Here is a 15,016-nt window from a genome sequence, read left to right on the forward strand (position 1 = left end):
ATAGGTTCCTTCGGGTTAGATCTCCATAAGATTCTCAGTCTTAACTGGTCCTCTGGTTTCAGCAAAATCTGGCGATACATTTTAGTAATATCACTGGAGAAGACAAACTCAAATTTCCGACTACGGGTAACAATATCAAAGATGTGGGTTTGTAACTTTGGCCCAGGAAGAATTGCTTGATTAAGACTAACGCCATTCGACGTCGGACTGGAGGCGTTAAAAACATTCCTGAGCTTCGATGTGGTAGCATCCTTGCGAATCACACTCAGGTATGGTATGTAATAAACGTCTCCACTGGTATCACCTCGGAGTTCAGTAGGGACCTCTTCCATATGACCCAAGTCCCGATATTCTGACATGAACTCGTCCGATTTCGTTTTGAGTTCGGCGTTCTTTAACCACCGTTTCTCCTGGCCGAGAAAATACTGAACTGCCTTGTTAAATGAGTTTCCCAACTGAATATCCTCCTGACGCCACGGGGTTGGTACAACATACCGACCGTCTTCAGATCGATAGTGCTGTGATTGGAATAGATGTTCACATCGGTCTTCATCCAATTCAACCCTATCATTTTTGTCAATGGGCATGTCCCAAAAAGACCTTAGGTTTTGCTCAAGTTCCTCCAAGGAAACATATGAGGCCGTAACTTTAGAAGCAGGCAATGCTGCAGAACCAGATACTACCCACCCAAATCGAGTATTTTGAGCTAAAAATCCTTCCACAACTTCCACTCCTTCCAAAAATAATTGAGGAAGGACATTGGAACCTAGAAGAACCGGAACATGCGAAGCGTGATCTGTAACTGGATCTGCCAGCCTCTTGCCTGGGAACAATGAATTTATTCCCCTAGGTGGACGAGGAAGACCCCCTTTGGTAACTCGCTTGACTACCAGCGCCTTCGTTTCCACGTTTGAGCCATCCTCTAAACTAAGAGTCAACCCGACAATTGAAGACACTCTTCCTGCGGATACTCCTCCCACTCCGGATACTTCCACATTGGTTCTCTTCTTAGTTAGTCGCAGCCTTTGAACTAACTCCTCAGTGATATAACTGCTCTGGCTACCCTGGTCGACCAAGCACCGAACTGAAATTACACTTCCATCCTTTGCCTTTATCTTTATTACAGCTGTGGGCAATATAGTTTCGGAATGGGCAAGTTTTGTAGAGTTTTCTGCGTGATGAGAAATACTCCCTTGCATGTATGACCCGCTCGATCGATCTTTGCCGGGATGCAATACTGTTTCATGCTGCCCATGACAAAGCTCGCATTTCAAAAACTTACGCCTTTGACATTCCGTACCATTTTTGTACTTATGGGAGGCACAGAAGACACATATACCATAATGCCGGAGAAGATCCCCTTTGTCCTTGCTGTTGATTAACCGTGGACATTTTAATACCAGATGATCTTCCATACAAATGTAGCATGGAAACCGCTTTATTTTTCCCCCTTGTGCTTTTGCGGCAAGGGAAATTTCCCTATGCGGTTTTTTTCGACCACCTAAGGTCTCTGCCTTCTTAGCAACGGAATGTTCTTCTGCTTGAACCTTCGCGAGTCCGCCCAACCCCTCCCAATTGGGAGACATAACTATGTATCTATTTTCCAGGAATAGATCAATATCATCAATTGTTACGGGAAGTTTTGGCTGTTTAAGCAATGAGTCAAATTCCCGTCGGGTGGAGATATCCATTTTACGGGTAAGGATAAAAGGTATGAAAGGTACACCTTGATCACAATTGAACCCAGCCTTCCTCAGGTTTTGAACCACTGAGCGCATTGTATCAAGTGCCCTTCCAATGGTACTGGGGTCTTGTAATACTATCTGGGGAAGATCTATGAGGGCCTGGATCTCCTTTTCAACCAGCGCCCGAGGATTACTGTAGCGTCGTTCCAGAAGTTCCCAGGCCTTATCGTAGTTTTCACCATGCACTCCTAAGTGCTCTACGACTCTCCTCGCATCACCTTTTAATTTGCTCTGCAGCATCATTAGCCTTTCAGCTCGCCCAATATCAGATCCTTCATAGACTGATTGAAAAATACTACGGAAAGACTCAAAGTGACGAAGATCCCCATCAAACGAAGGAATATCAGGGACTGGTGGACAAGGACGAGGTCTATGACCGCGATTCCAATAAGGAATGCCTTCGGTCTCGGAGCTTCTTAGCCCGAAGCCTCTTGACGGCAACGGTATGTCACCAAAAGGTATGTTCAAGTCATCGCGAACCCTGGGAAACCATTCTCTAGAGAACAAGTTTTCCGGTTGTTTTGTCGCGTCCTCCGACTCCCCTTGAACTTCATTAAGCTCGACTGAAGGTCCGGGGCGTGGACTTGATGTTACCCTTCCACCTGTGATTTCTATATCGACGGGAGAGCTTTCGGGAATGAGATCGCGATGAACACGCCCAATCAGCTCCTTAGTAGCATTGTAAATACCGATCATAACGGATAATTTATTTTCTCGGAAATAGACTATGTCCTTAGAAGCGTTTTGGCGAAGAAGTTGGCTGTGGCCGGCGAGGAAATCCCAATAAAGCTGTTGCACTTCTTCCCATGCCGCAGCAAAACGCTCTCGCGTCCTTTTTTCTTGCCGGAGTTTGACTAGGGACTCCCGCACACTTTCAAGTTTTGCGACCCTTTCCTGCTGGGCATCAATAATTGCCTGAATCTCCATTCTGGCTAAATTTAAATATCGCGATAATACCAAGCTCCGCGGCGATAGTATAACTTTGCGCCTTTAATTTGGGCGCCGCAACGACAATAATTTTGCGCTCTTGATTTGAGCGCCGCAACGATAATAATTTTGCGCCCTAAATTTGAGCGCCTCAACGATAATAATTTTGCGCCCTAAGATTTAGGCACCGCAACAACAATAATTTTGCGCTCCTAATTTGAGCGCCGCAACAACAATAATTTTGCACTCTTAATTTGAGCGCCGCAACAACAATAATTTTGCGCCCTTAATTTAGGCGCCGCAACAACAATAATTTTGCGCTCTAAATTTAGGCGTCGCAATAACAATAATTTTTGCGCCCTTAGTTTAGGCGTCGCAACAACAATAATTTTTGCGCCCTTAGTTTAGGCGCCGCAACAACAATAATTTTGCGCTCCTAATTTGAGCGCCGCAGCAACAATAATTTTGCGCTCTTAATTTGAGCGCCGCAACAACAATAATTTTGCGCCCTTAATTTAGGCGCCGCAACAACAATAATTTTGCGCTCTAAATTTGAGCGCCGCAACAACAACAACTTTGCGCCCTTAATTTAGGCGCCGCAACAACAACAACTTTGCGCCCTAAAATTTAGGCGCCGCAACAACAATAATTTTGCGCTCCTAATTTGAGCGCCGCAGCAACAATAATTTTGCGCTCTTAATTTGAGCGCCGCAACAACAATAATTTTGCGCTCCTAATTTGAGCGCCGCAGCAACAATAATTTTGCGCTCTTAATTTGAGCGCCGCAACAACAATAATTTTGCGCCCTTAATTTAGGCGCCGCAACAACAATAATTTTGCGCTCTAAATTTAGGCGTCGCAATAACAATAATTTTTGCGCCCTTAGTTTAGGCGTCGCAACAACAATAATTTTTGCGCCCTTAGTTTAGGCGCCGCAACAACAATAATTTCGCGCTCTAAATTCGAGCGCCGCAACAACAACAATTAGTGATTTCCACTCCGCAATGGCAATACTCTGAACGGGGCACTGAATACGTGGGAAGCGCAACACTGTAAGGATCTATCCTTTGGTCTGAACGCGCCCACGTAAGAACAAAATAGTGCACTGAAAACGTAGGAGACGCAACACTACAAGGATCTTTCCTTTGGTCTGAACGTTCCTATGTTGTTCCAGCACAAACAAAGCACCGATAACTTTACCGATGTACTATATGAACCGTTCAGTATTGTCGCGGCGGAACACTAACACGTTTGTAAACTACGCACTCATTAACAACAATTTGCACAAGAAACTTTATAAAAATTCACTATTTTATAAATTTTAATTTACAGATACTTACTTGAAGGATCCTAATTTGGTATCCTATCCGGCTCGACGGACCAATTGTTCGAGAAGTCTCCTAATAGGGCACAGATCGCACCCAAGTCCAGCCAAGTATTCAACTTGGCGCGCTTACTTCTTGGGAGCGATGGAGTCCTGGCCCTTGTAGATGTTTATTGCTTCGGCGAATATTGCTGTAGAAATAATAAAATGAAGAAAAAGAGTTACGTTCTTACCAAAAAAACACTTCTTTCTCCTCTCACTAACACGTTTATTAACTATATCTACACTTAATACTTAAAGGGAATTCCGAAAGAAAGAAACACTCCGCAACAGTACTCCGAACAAAAATTACTCTACTTAAAAACTTCTCCGATAATAATATTTCAATTCGATAAAAAAGACTTCAAACGACAAAGAAGACTCCAAACGATAAAAAAGACTCCAAACTGCATATCCGATAAAAATAGACTCCAATACGTTTCCGCGTTGCTGCAGTTTAAATATGGAAAGTCCATTAGCAGCAACCCGGAACTTAAGTTTGTTGTTGTCCAATCAAACAAAAACTGCACACACAACAGTCAACCGTTGGCCGAGGTCGTCAGAATATTCCCATATGTTAGGGTGCTGGTGACGACATCACCCAGTAGCAAGCCGGAACTCGGAATCGCTTGCATTTTGCACGTTAGCACATGGGCAGGGTTGCTGTTGTTTATTATAATATGGGATCAGTCAGCAACGTACGCTGACCTTGCAGCAATCACTACCGATGATTGCTGACGCTGTTGATGTGAACTTACGCGATCGATTGATTGTGGGAAATCGCTTAAACAGCGATGCAAGTACTTCCTATAGTCACCGTGTCCCGTAAGGAACTGTGTCAGGTGGTAATTCAATTCTCTGTGCTTTCGGTTGACCCATTTCTCGATACACGGGATCAATGTATGGGTCCACCGGCCCTTGTCGGAGTTATCCCATCGTTGTCGCCACTTGCCACACAACTCTCTCCTGATGGCTTTTCGGAAATCCGCATTCACTTCGGCTGGATTTACCTTCCGTTTTTCGTAGAGCCAGTGTGCCTCGCTCGCTAGAAGATCTATAGGGATCATTCCTGCGATAACACACACTGCCTCCATCGACGCCGTCCTAAATGCGCTGCACACCCTTAGCGCAATTGGCCGGTATGCCGAACATATCTTCCTCCGGTTGACAGCGTGGTTCAACGTTCCCGCCCAGACAGGGGCCGCGTATAGCAGGATCGACCTCACCACTCCTGCGATGAGTAGCCTGCGACTATACTTCGGCCTTCCCACGTTAGGCATCATCCTTGCAAGGGATGAGCTGGCATTTGCTGCCTTCTCTCGCGCATAATCCAAGTGTCCCTTGAAACTCAGCTTGACATCGATCATCACCCCCAGGTATTTGACAACCGATTTTGAGACGACCTCACGATTACCAACCTGGATGGTAACCGCGTTGTTCTTCCTACGGTTGGTAATGAGGACCGCCTCCGTCTTTTCGTCCGCCAGGTCCAGCTTGGCCATTCGTAACCATGACTTGATGGTATGGATGGCTTCATTTGCATAAAGCTCCACGTACCCGGGATGCTTTGCAATTGCAACTACCGCCAAGTCGTCCGCAAAACCAATTAGCGTTGTCTCCTCCGGCACGCGAAGGCCAAGCACTCCGCCGTATATTATGTTCCACAGCAGCGGTCCCAATACAGAACCTTGAGGCACACCTGCTGTCACAATGTATTCCTTCGGCCCGTCGTCCGTCTCGTACCAGAGAAGTCTGTCCAAAAAGTAACTCTCGATGAGTCGGGCCAAGTAGCTAGGAACACCCGGGTGGTTTTCGGGGCTTCGGTAGCAAGACCAGCTTCTGCCTCTTCCACTGGGCGGGAAACACTCCTTCCGCCATGCACGATTCTAATGTGCTTGCGAACCACCTTGGTCTGGCCTTGACCGCCACTTTCAGAGCCCCGTTCGGAATTCCGTCCAATCCCGGAGCCTTGCTGTCCCCAATACGTCTGCAGATTTCCCAAAGTTCCTCTTCGGTAACATCAGGGATCGAGAAGACGTCCTTCTGAGCTGCCAGTTGGGGTTCTCTTTCGTCCTGCTCCTGCTGTGAGAAAAGAGTTGTAATTATTTGCAACAAGAGCCGTGGGCATGTCACCTGAGGTGATTTTCGCCCGCGGATCTTCTTCATTACAACTTGGTAGGCTCTACCCCACGGATTCGTATTAGCCTCCATTCAGAGCTTCTGGTAGCATTCCCGCTTGCTTCTCCGAATGGCCTTCTTAAGGTTGCTTCGCAGATCCCTGTATTCCTCCTCACGCTCCTGGTGCTCCAGCCTTCCCCTTGTCCTGTGGGAAAGTCTCCTCGCTCGGTGACAAGAGGATCTCAAGGCAGCGATCTCCGTGTTCCACCAGTAGTTTGGCCTCTTGCCGTGGTGCAACCGTCGTCGTGGCATCGTAGCGTCGCATGCTTCGGTTACACGCTGAGACAGGAATGTCTCCTAGTCGAAAGCTCCGATAGACCAGCCAACCGCCTTAGCCTTTCCACCTCCAGAGCGTCGTTGACTGCTTCCCCGGTTCCCAATGCGGAGGAAAATGGCCTGGTGGTCACTGTGGGTGTAGTGCTCACTGACTTGCCAAGCCATCTTCCTCACTAGTGAAGTGCTAACAAATGTCAGATCAACGATCGAACCCGACCCTCTTCCTCGAAAGGTGGACACACATCCAACGTTGGCCAGCACGATGTCCAGCTCCGCAAATGACTCCAACAGAATTTGACCTCTGGTGTTCGTCGATCGGCTTCCCCACTCCAGGGCCCACGCGTTGAAATCGCCCGCAATGATTTTAGGGCTGCGGTCTCTAGCATCCAACACCAGACTGTCTAACATCTCCTCATATTGTACTAAGGTTGCACTAGGAGGAGCGTAGCAGCTGTAAATATGGACACCGTTGACCTTCGTCCTTATAAAACCGGCTGCCGGGGGGGCCATGACTTCCTGAATGGCCTGTCTTCCGCACGCCCAGATTGCGGCGCTGCCAGACGCATCCACCGCCCAAGTCGCACCGCCGTAGTTTCTGTACGGCTCGCAAATAACCGCGACATCCAAATCCGACTCTCGAATGGTTTGCGAGAGCAGGTCCTGAGTTGTCTCACAGTGATTGAGATTGATTTGTATCAATCTCATTTGCCTGTGCGGTTCAGCTCCCTCCTATATACCGGACATCTGCTGCTTCCCGCAATATGCCGGCCGTCCGCCCTCTTCCCCACTACATAACATACACCGTGGATCTCCGGTGCAATCTTTGATGAGGTGGCCCTCTTCCCCACACTTCCTGCAACTCCTCGACCTATCATGCTGGCTAGTGCGTGCCGCCGCATAATGGCCGAAATCGAGGCATCTGAAGCATCTCTTTAGAGATATTTGCTCGCTGAGCCTGCACACGACCCAACCTACTCTTACCTTGCCCGCGGTAATTAACTTAATAGATGATTCCGCCGGCAAACTAATAATAGCGGTCTGTGTGCCACCATATGCCTTCTTCATCCTTTTTATGGCACTCTGGTCTATATCGCCAAGGTTGAACTGCTGCTTTAGCGCAGCACAGATGTCCTCCCGTGAGGTGACTTCATCTAGGTCCTTGCATTCAACCACTATCTCCTGTTTCCGAGCTCTTACCTCAGCTTCCTCTCCAAGTACACTTTCCACCTTCCCGCCGAAGTTATCGGCCGATTTGTCGGCGGATTTACTTAACTCCAGCATCAGATTCGCCTGATACGGCTCACACTATCCCCCAAATCCTTCAATTCCGGGTCTGACTTCACCTTTCGGAGGATGTTGGCATAGGACATATTTCCCTTCTTGGAAATAATTATTATTTCCGGGCGGAGCTTCTTTTTGTCCTTTTTCCTCTTGTTGCTCACCTTAGTCCATTGTTCGGACCTCCGGGTGTTGGTTTCTTCCACTTTTGTAGGTGTTGTGGCTGCAATCGTGAGATTACCGACTTTCGCGGGTACTCTCGTCGGTTCCGCCTTCTTTGGTGAAGAGGCTTTTTTCTTCTTCGGGACTTGCTGTGGTCCAAGAGGCTCGCTGGTACCGTCTCTAGCCCGTTTTCCTGTCTTCCCGCCTGCTTTATCACGGGGAGGCGTCACCTGCGTTTCCCTTGTGACCTTGCCAACTGACGCTTGCGAATTCTTTTCTTCGAGTGCCTTGATATAAGACAATTTAATGCCTCTTATCAAGGCTCGAATATTATGGTGGATATTCCGCCTCTCCTTGATGAACTCGCATAGTTCATTTATTCGTTCCCCGGGTGTAACGAACGCCATTCCGGTATGTTCCCGTTTGCTTTCGCGCCTTACGCCACAAGGAATGATCTCGATTAAGGGACTATTCGTATTTCTTTCAGAGTCCCGCGACGAATCTCGACTACCAAAAAGAACCATTGTTCTCGGTGGTGATCTCCCAAGTTTCGAACTCCTCCTAAAAGGATCCGGTGTGGACCTAATTTCCACTCCACCATTATCTCTTGTAGCATTAGATGCCACAGTAGCCAAGTTTCCCACTACTGAGGCACTGGGGTCGTTGGATATCGACGGCCGGGAGCCCGCTTGCTCACTCCCAAAAACCGCCGGCACTGGGTTTCCGAAGCCCTGCACCGTAAAAAAACTACTTTTCTCCTCTTCCACATTTGGTTTAATTTCTGGGTGTTCTTCCCATAGCCAATTTTTATCCACGGGTGGGCGTTTACTTCCCATCTACCCGGCCTGCGCATAAGCATGCCCATACACGCACATCTCCGGATGCGTGCATGTGCATGCCCATGAAACATTCGCCGAGCATTCCCTTATCCGCACGAAGGGACGCGCCTGATGGGAGATTTAGCAACTCCGCACAGGAGTGTAATCCCCTACATCACTGTCAGCGGGCTTACCGGGCAGGACGGTCAACTGAAACTGCTTTGTATCAGCTGACAGAGATACTACGGGATGCCATTGAAACAAAAGAAATTGCACTGTGCGCGCTTTTGAATACCGAACGAGCATTCGACAACACATCGCACACAGAGATACAAGATGCCCTGAGCCGCAAAGGAGTGGGAAACATCCTGGCATTCTGGATGGGTAAAATGCTAGAAAGTAGGCAAATAGAAGTACCGACAGGTACAAATTCTGTTGTCATGAACAACACTCAAGGCTGTCCACAGGGTGGGGTACTATACACACAGTACATTGTTTTAATCTGTAGGGGCAAATATGAAGATACCCTATGTGATAGAATCCAAACTGGATTAAGGGTTACTAGTGCCTGGTGCAGGAAGGTGGGACTGCGGATCAACCCAGACAAAACCACCATAGTACCATTTACTAGGAGGCGTAAGCTTGATCACCTGAGAGCCATAACATTACATGATGTGGAGGTGAAACGAGAAACAGAGGTCAAATATTCGGAAATTAGGCTAGACCAAAAATTACTCTGGAAGGCACATGTCGGAAACACTTGTCGGAAAGCCACGAGGGCTCTGATGACTTGCAAATCCGTAGCAGGAAAAAATGGCATTGCAGCCTAAGGATACTACTTTCAATATATACTGCAATAATAAGGCCAATGATTACCTATGGAGCGGAAATGTGGGCAGAAAGAATCGAACTCAGCACACAAGCCAGGGAATTACATAAGCTCCGAAGGCAGACTTGCATGTGTATCAGTGGGGCAATGAGGATATGCCCAACGGCATCCCTGGAGATCCTTCTAGGATTGACCCCTTTCCATTTGCAGATACAGATGCAGGCGAGGAGGTCAATATTTAGGATGGCAGGTAGTATGAGTGAGGCGGGGAGCTGCCTAAATCGAAGGCAAATTGATATTCTTTCTAGGCGGTATCCCGAATTACTGATACCAAGGGATAACATGACAACGAGATTTCACTTCGATAAGAAGTTTGAAGCACGTTGGAGTTACAAGGCAAACTAGGAGAGCGTGGCTGCGACATACGGCTTAAACCAGCAACTGATTACTTGGTACACTGACGGATCCCTCACAACACAGGCAGCGGGTGCCGGTGTCATTGGTCCAAGGAAAATGTACTTTGAGTCAATGAGCAGGTACACTAGCATATTCCAGGCGGAAATATACGCACATAGACAAATGTGCCTCCTTTAATCTCCAAATGAACTATAGGGGGCAGAACATAGGTATTCTCACCGATAGCCAAGCAGCGATCAAGGCACGGGCCAGAACCCTTCTGTGGAATCGGAAACGGTTTCATGGCTATGAATCTAAGAAATGAAGAGGAACGGTTGAGGGAACTATACTGGGCGGGCCTACCAGGGATGGGGCAGTCCAGGGTGCTTATTGGGGGATACGAACCCATACCCACAAAGGATTGCTTAAACCTCACCAAAAAGAACCTCCGAATCATAGTGGGAATTCTCACTGGTCTTTGTCGGCTGAACTATCACCTAGGGAAGCTAGGGATATCTACGGACACTGCCTGCAGGTTTTGTGAGGAGTATGACGAAACCTCTATACACGTCCTGGGACAGTGTCCGGCACTTGTGCAAAGTAAGTCGAGGCATCTGGGAGAACACTTAATACCAGATGCAAAGCTGAAAGATCTGAAAGTAGGGAACATACTAAAGTTCCTAACGGTTATAGGCCTTCTTGAGATACTATGATAAATAGGTACACTATAACCAGTATAACCAGGCACAATAGTTCTTCAAGGACGCGGTGCCACTTTCCCTTAACAGAATAATAATAATAACTATTATTTTTGAAGGAATCATTACATTAGTTCGAAAAACGTATTTTTGCATGCTAGAACGTTAATGTGACAAGTAGAAAAAAAGGACATTTTTATGCGGAAACTAGTGTGGCGCAGCAGGATTCGCGGCATTTGAAATTTATTTCGAATGTCGCGAATACCAGCGGACAGATGATGTCACCGGCGCTCTACTCAGTTCAGAACTCGCTACAAGAGTGAAGAACAGAGTAGGTGACGAAAAACGTCAGATAGGAAAAATAATAATTAGAAGAAAAAAAAGAGAAAAAACAGTTGGTTGGCAGTGACGGTGAAAGAAAAGATTTTCGTGCAGAAAGAAAACAGTTACATACGGAAATCAGTATTATTTCTAATATTTCGAAGTTATAATAAGAGTAATTTCTTGAAATTGTGTATTGGACTTTGCAACATACGAAAAATATGTCAAAAACCTATTTCGAATAATAGAAGAATAAAAGGTTAAATACAAGCTCCTAAATTTGACTGAGAACTCTTATATTGGTGACCCCGGAGCGAACATCGCCGCATTAAAATACGTTCAGAACCAGACTGTCCCAGATTCCACCGAGGAACAAAGCGCAGAATAAATTCTCAAATGGAAAGTCTATCGAAGATGGAGGAAGAAGTGCAGCTTTAAGAGGAAACGGTGCCAGCAAGATCCCGTGAACATGCACCAAAGTGCGTGAGAAGCCACCGCAGCCCCGCCCTCAAGACCAGCGTCATCGCCGCAGGATTCGAAGCCGCCCCCCTCAAGACCAGCGTCATCGCCGCGGGATTCGAAGCCGCCGCCGTCAAGACCAGCGTCAACGCTGTAGCCGTCTCCACAACCATCAACAACGGCGCAAGAGACGGCGTCGAGGCGTTTGCATCGTCATCTTTTCACTGGCTCTCCGCTCTTTTCGCGAGTTTTTTTTGCCTTGGGGTACGTCGTTGGTGTCGCTTTATTTTTTTATTCGCTCGTGGGTTCGGCCTGCCGTGTCGACTAGATCAGTTTCACCGTGTCTTCGCGTCGAAAAGAAGTTTTCTTTTTATTAGGCAAGATGTCGATCGACAACAAAGAACGCGGCAGGGCCATCGGACCCGCAAGTGACCGCCCTCGCCGTACGCGTCTCTCCGTTTTGGCGGCGGAACCCCGAGCTGTGGTTCGTGCATTTGGAAGCACAGTTCCAGATGTCCGAGATCACAGCGGACGCGACCCGTTTTAATCACGCGGTGGTCGGCCTGGACGAGGAGTCCATTGTGCTGGTGTCTGACGTAGTGAAGTCGGCTTCATATTCACTGCTCAAGACCGAATTAATCAGGTGCCTGTCAGTAGGTGAGTCAGCAAAACTGGATCACTTGCTGGCAGGCCTAACGTTGGGAGATCGGACTCCCAGCCAATTGCTGCGCGAAATGAAGCAATTGGGTGGGAGTAAGATCGACGACGAGTCGATGAAGTCCCTTTGGCTGCGTCGGCTCTCGGAAGGCACCCAGGCGGTCCTCGCGTGTGTCTCAGGTTCCTTGGAGGCACTGGCAGCTGCGGCCGACAAAGTGCACGAGGTGCACGTACGCCCGACCATAGCGGCCGTTCAACAGCCATCGGACGAGGTGGGCGACTTAAGGCGCGAAATAACCGCCTTAACAGCCAGTGTGGCTGAGATGCGAGCGACGCTGGACGCTCAGCGTTCGGGCGCCAGATCACGAGCTCACTCGCGGTCTGCCACCCGAAAAGGGCGATCAGGTAGCAGGTCGTCAGGACAGTCCACGGACCGAGGGATTTGCTGGTACCACCGCAGATTCGGCGATAAAGTCACCAAGTGTACTATCCCTTGCAAATTCACGCCTGCCGCAAAAAACTAGGTTCGCGGTGGGTCCTGGCGACGGCCACCCAGAACGCAGCGCCACGTCGCCTAACAATTTACGACCCTCTCAGTAGGCGCAACTACCTCATCGATACTGGTGCGGAGGTTTCGGTTCTTCCCGTACCTCGGCAACATCAACTATTTCCACAACCGCTCAAACTGGCAGCAGCAAATTCCTCCCGCATAAACACATACGGGTATAGGCAAGTGGACATGAGGTATCTCACCCAGACAATAATCTTTCCATCCTTTTAAAGACATTACCGACTTTCGTGTTCGGGCACTTCTCCAAAAGTTCAGCCAGATTACTACCGAGTGTAGTCTCTCAAAAGCAACACAATGTGCAACACCACATTATCACTACTGGTTCCCCGATCTTCTCGAAGGTGCGTCCTCTACCATCCCAGAAACTGGCTATTGCACGGAAAGAGTTTGAACAACTCGTTCAACAGGGTATCTGTAGGCCCTCAAACAGCTGTTGGTCTTCCCCACTGCATATGGTCCCTAAGCCAAACGGCGAATGGCGCCCCTGTGGGGATTACAGAAGGTTAAATGCACAGACTGTTCCTGACCGATATCCAATTCCACTCATCCACGACTTTGCGCATCACCTTGCGAATTGCCGCAGCTTTTCGACCTTGGACTTAGCCAAGGCTTATCACCAAATCCCTGTAGCTCCTGAAGACATTCCAAAGACGGCAATATGCACACCCTTTGGACTCTTCAAGTTCACCCGGATGACTTTCGGATTGTGCAATGCGGCGCAAACCTTTCAAAGGTTCCACTCGGTCCTGCGAAACCTCGACTTCTGTTTCGTATATTTGGATGATGTTTTGGTCGCTTCTTCCACTGAGTCTGAGCACTTAGCCCATTTCGAGTGCATTTTTCAACGTCTTCTTGAGGCCGGTTTAGTCCTAAACGTTGAGAAATGCAAATTCCTCCAAAAACAGGTGAGATTTCTCGGCCACTCCATTTCCCCTGAAGGAATACAGCCCGACCCAGACAAGGTGCAAGCGATAACAAGCTTCCCGCGTCCAAAGACAGTGAAGGAGTTGAGGAGGTTCTTGAGCATGCTAAACTTCTACCGTCGTTTCCTGCCCAAGGCCGCTCATCACCAGTCCATTTTGAACGCGTACTTGTCTGGCCCTAAAACTAAGGACACACGAGAGATCGTGTGGTCTGAAGAGGCTATCCGCGCGTTTGGCAAATCTCGCCAACAACTGGCCGACGCTACACTCTTGGCATTCCCTCTGCAAGATGCACCCCTAGCCCTTTTTGTTGATGCCTCTGACATCGTAGTAGGTGCTGCCCTTCACCAAAAGGTGGATCGAGTCTGGCAGCCGTTGAGCTTCTTCTCGAAGCAGTTGAATTCCGCTCAACGGAACTACAGTACCTACGATCGCGAACTGCTCGCGCGTACTTGAGCAACAAATACTTCCGTTTCTCTCTAGAAGCCAGGCCGTTCACAGTGTTCACGGACCATAAGCCTCTCACGTATGCTTTGAAACAGAAGCCCGACAAAGCGTCCCCTCGTCAGCTTTGACACCTGAGCTTTATAAGCCAGTTTACGTCAGACATCCAGCACGTGTCCGGCAAGGACAACAACATGGACAAAACGTGTCTCCGAGGTTAACATTCTCGCCTCACTCGATTTTTCGGCTATTGCCAAGGCGCAGGAGGATGACGCAGCACTTCAAAGCCTCAAATCCAACCCCAAATACAAATTTCGGGAGTTACCCATCTTCGGCTCAAACCTCTCTCGGAAAGGACTCGGAAAAGGGACCTCGGCCATACATTCCGGCCACCTTTCGCAAGGAAGTGTTCCACGCAGTTCACGACTTAGCGCATCCAGGCACCAGGACAACAAATCGGCTAGTCACCGAGAAATACTTCTGGCCCTCTATGAATAAGGATGTCAATTCCTGGGCCAGAGAGTGCATCGCATGCCAGAAGTGTAAAGTCCCCAGGCATGTAAGGAAAGAAGTGGGCTCATTCCCCCGCACTACCAAGCGGTTCCACACAATACACCTCGACATAGTAGGGCCTTTGCGAGACTCGCACGGCTATAGGTATTGTCTCACAATCATCGACAGGTTTGCGTGGTGGCATGAGGCAATACCTCTGAAAGACATTTCGGCGCAATCGTGTGCCGAAGCCCTCTGTCGAGAGTGGATACCTCGCTTTGGCGTCCCTGCAGTGGTCATCACTGACCAGGGAATGCAATTTGAGTCCACCCTTTTCTCGGAGTTAGGCAAACTCCTAGAGTTTAAACGCCAGCGGACTACTGCATACCACCCGCAATCCAATGGGATGCTAGAACGTTGACACCGGACGATGAAAGCCACCATTATGGCACGCGACGATCCGTCCTGGACCCAAGTCT

Source organism: Hermetia illucens, chromosome 3 (genome assembly GCF_905115235.1).
Source record: "Hermetia illucens chromosome 3, iHerIll2.2.curated.20191125, whole genome shotgun sequence".
Taxonomy (NCBI): Eukaryota; Metazoa; Arthropoda; class Insecta; order Diptera; family Stratiomyidae; genus Hermetia; species Hermetia illucens.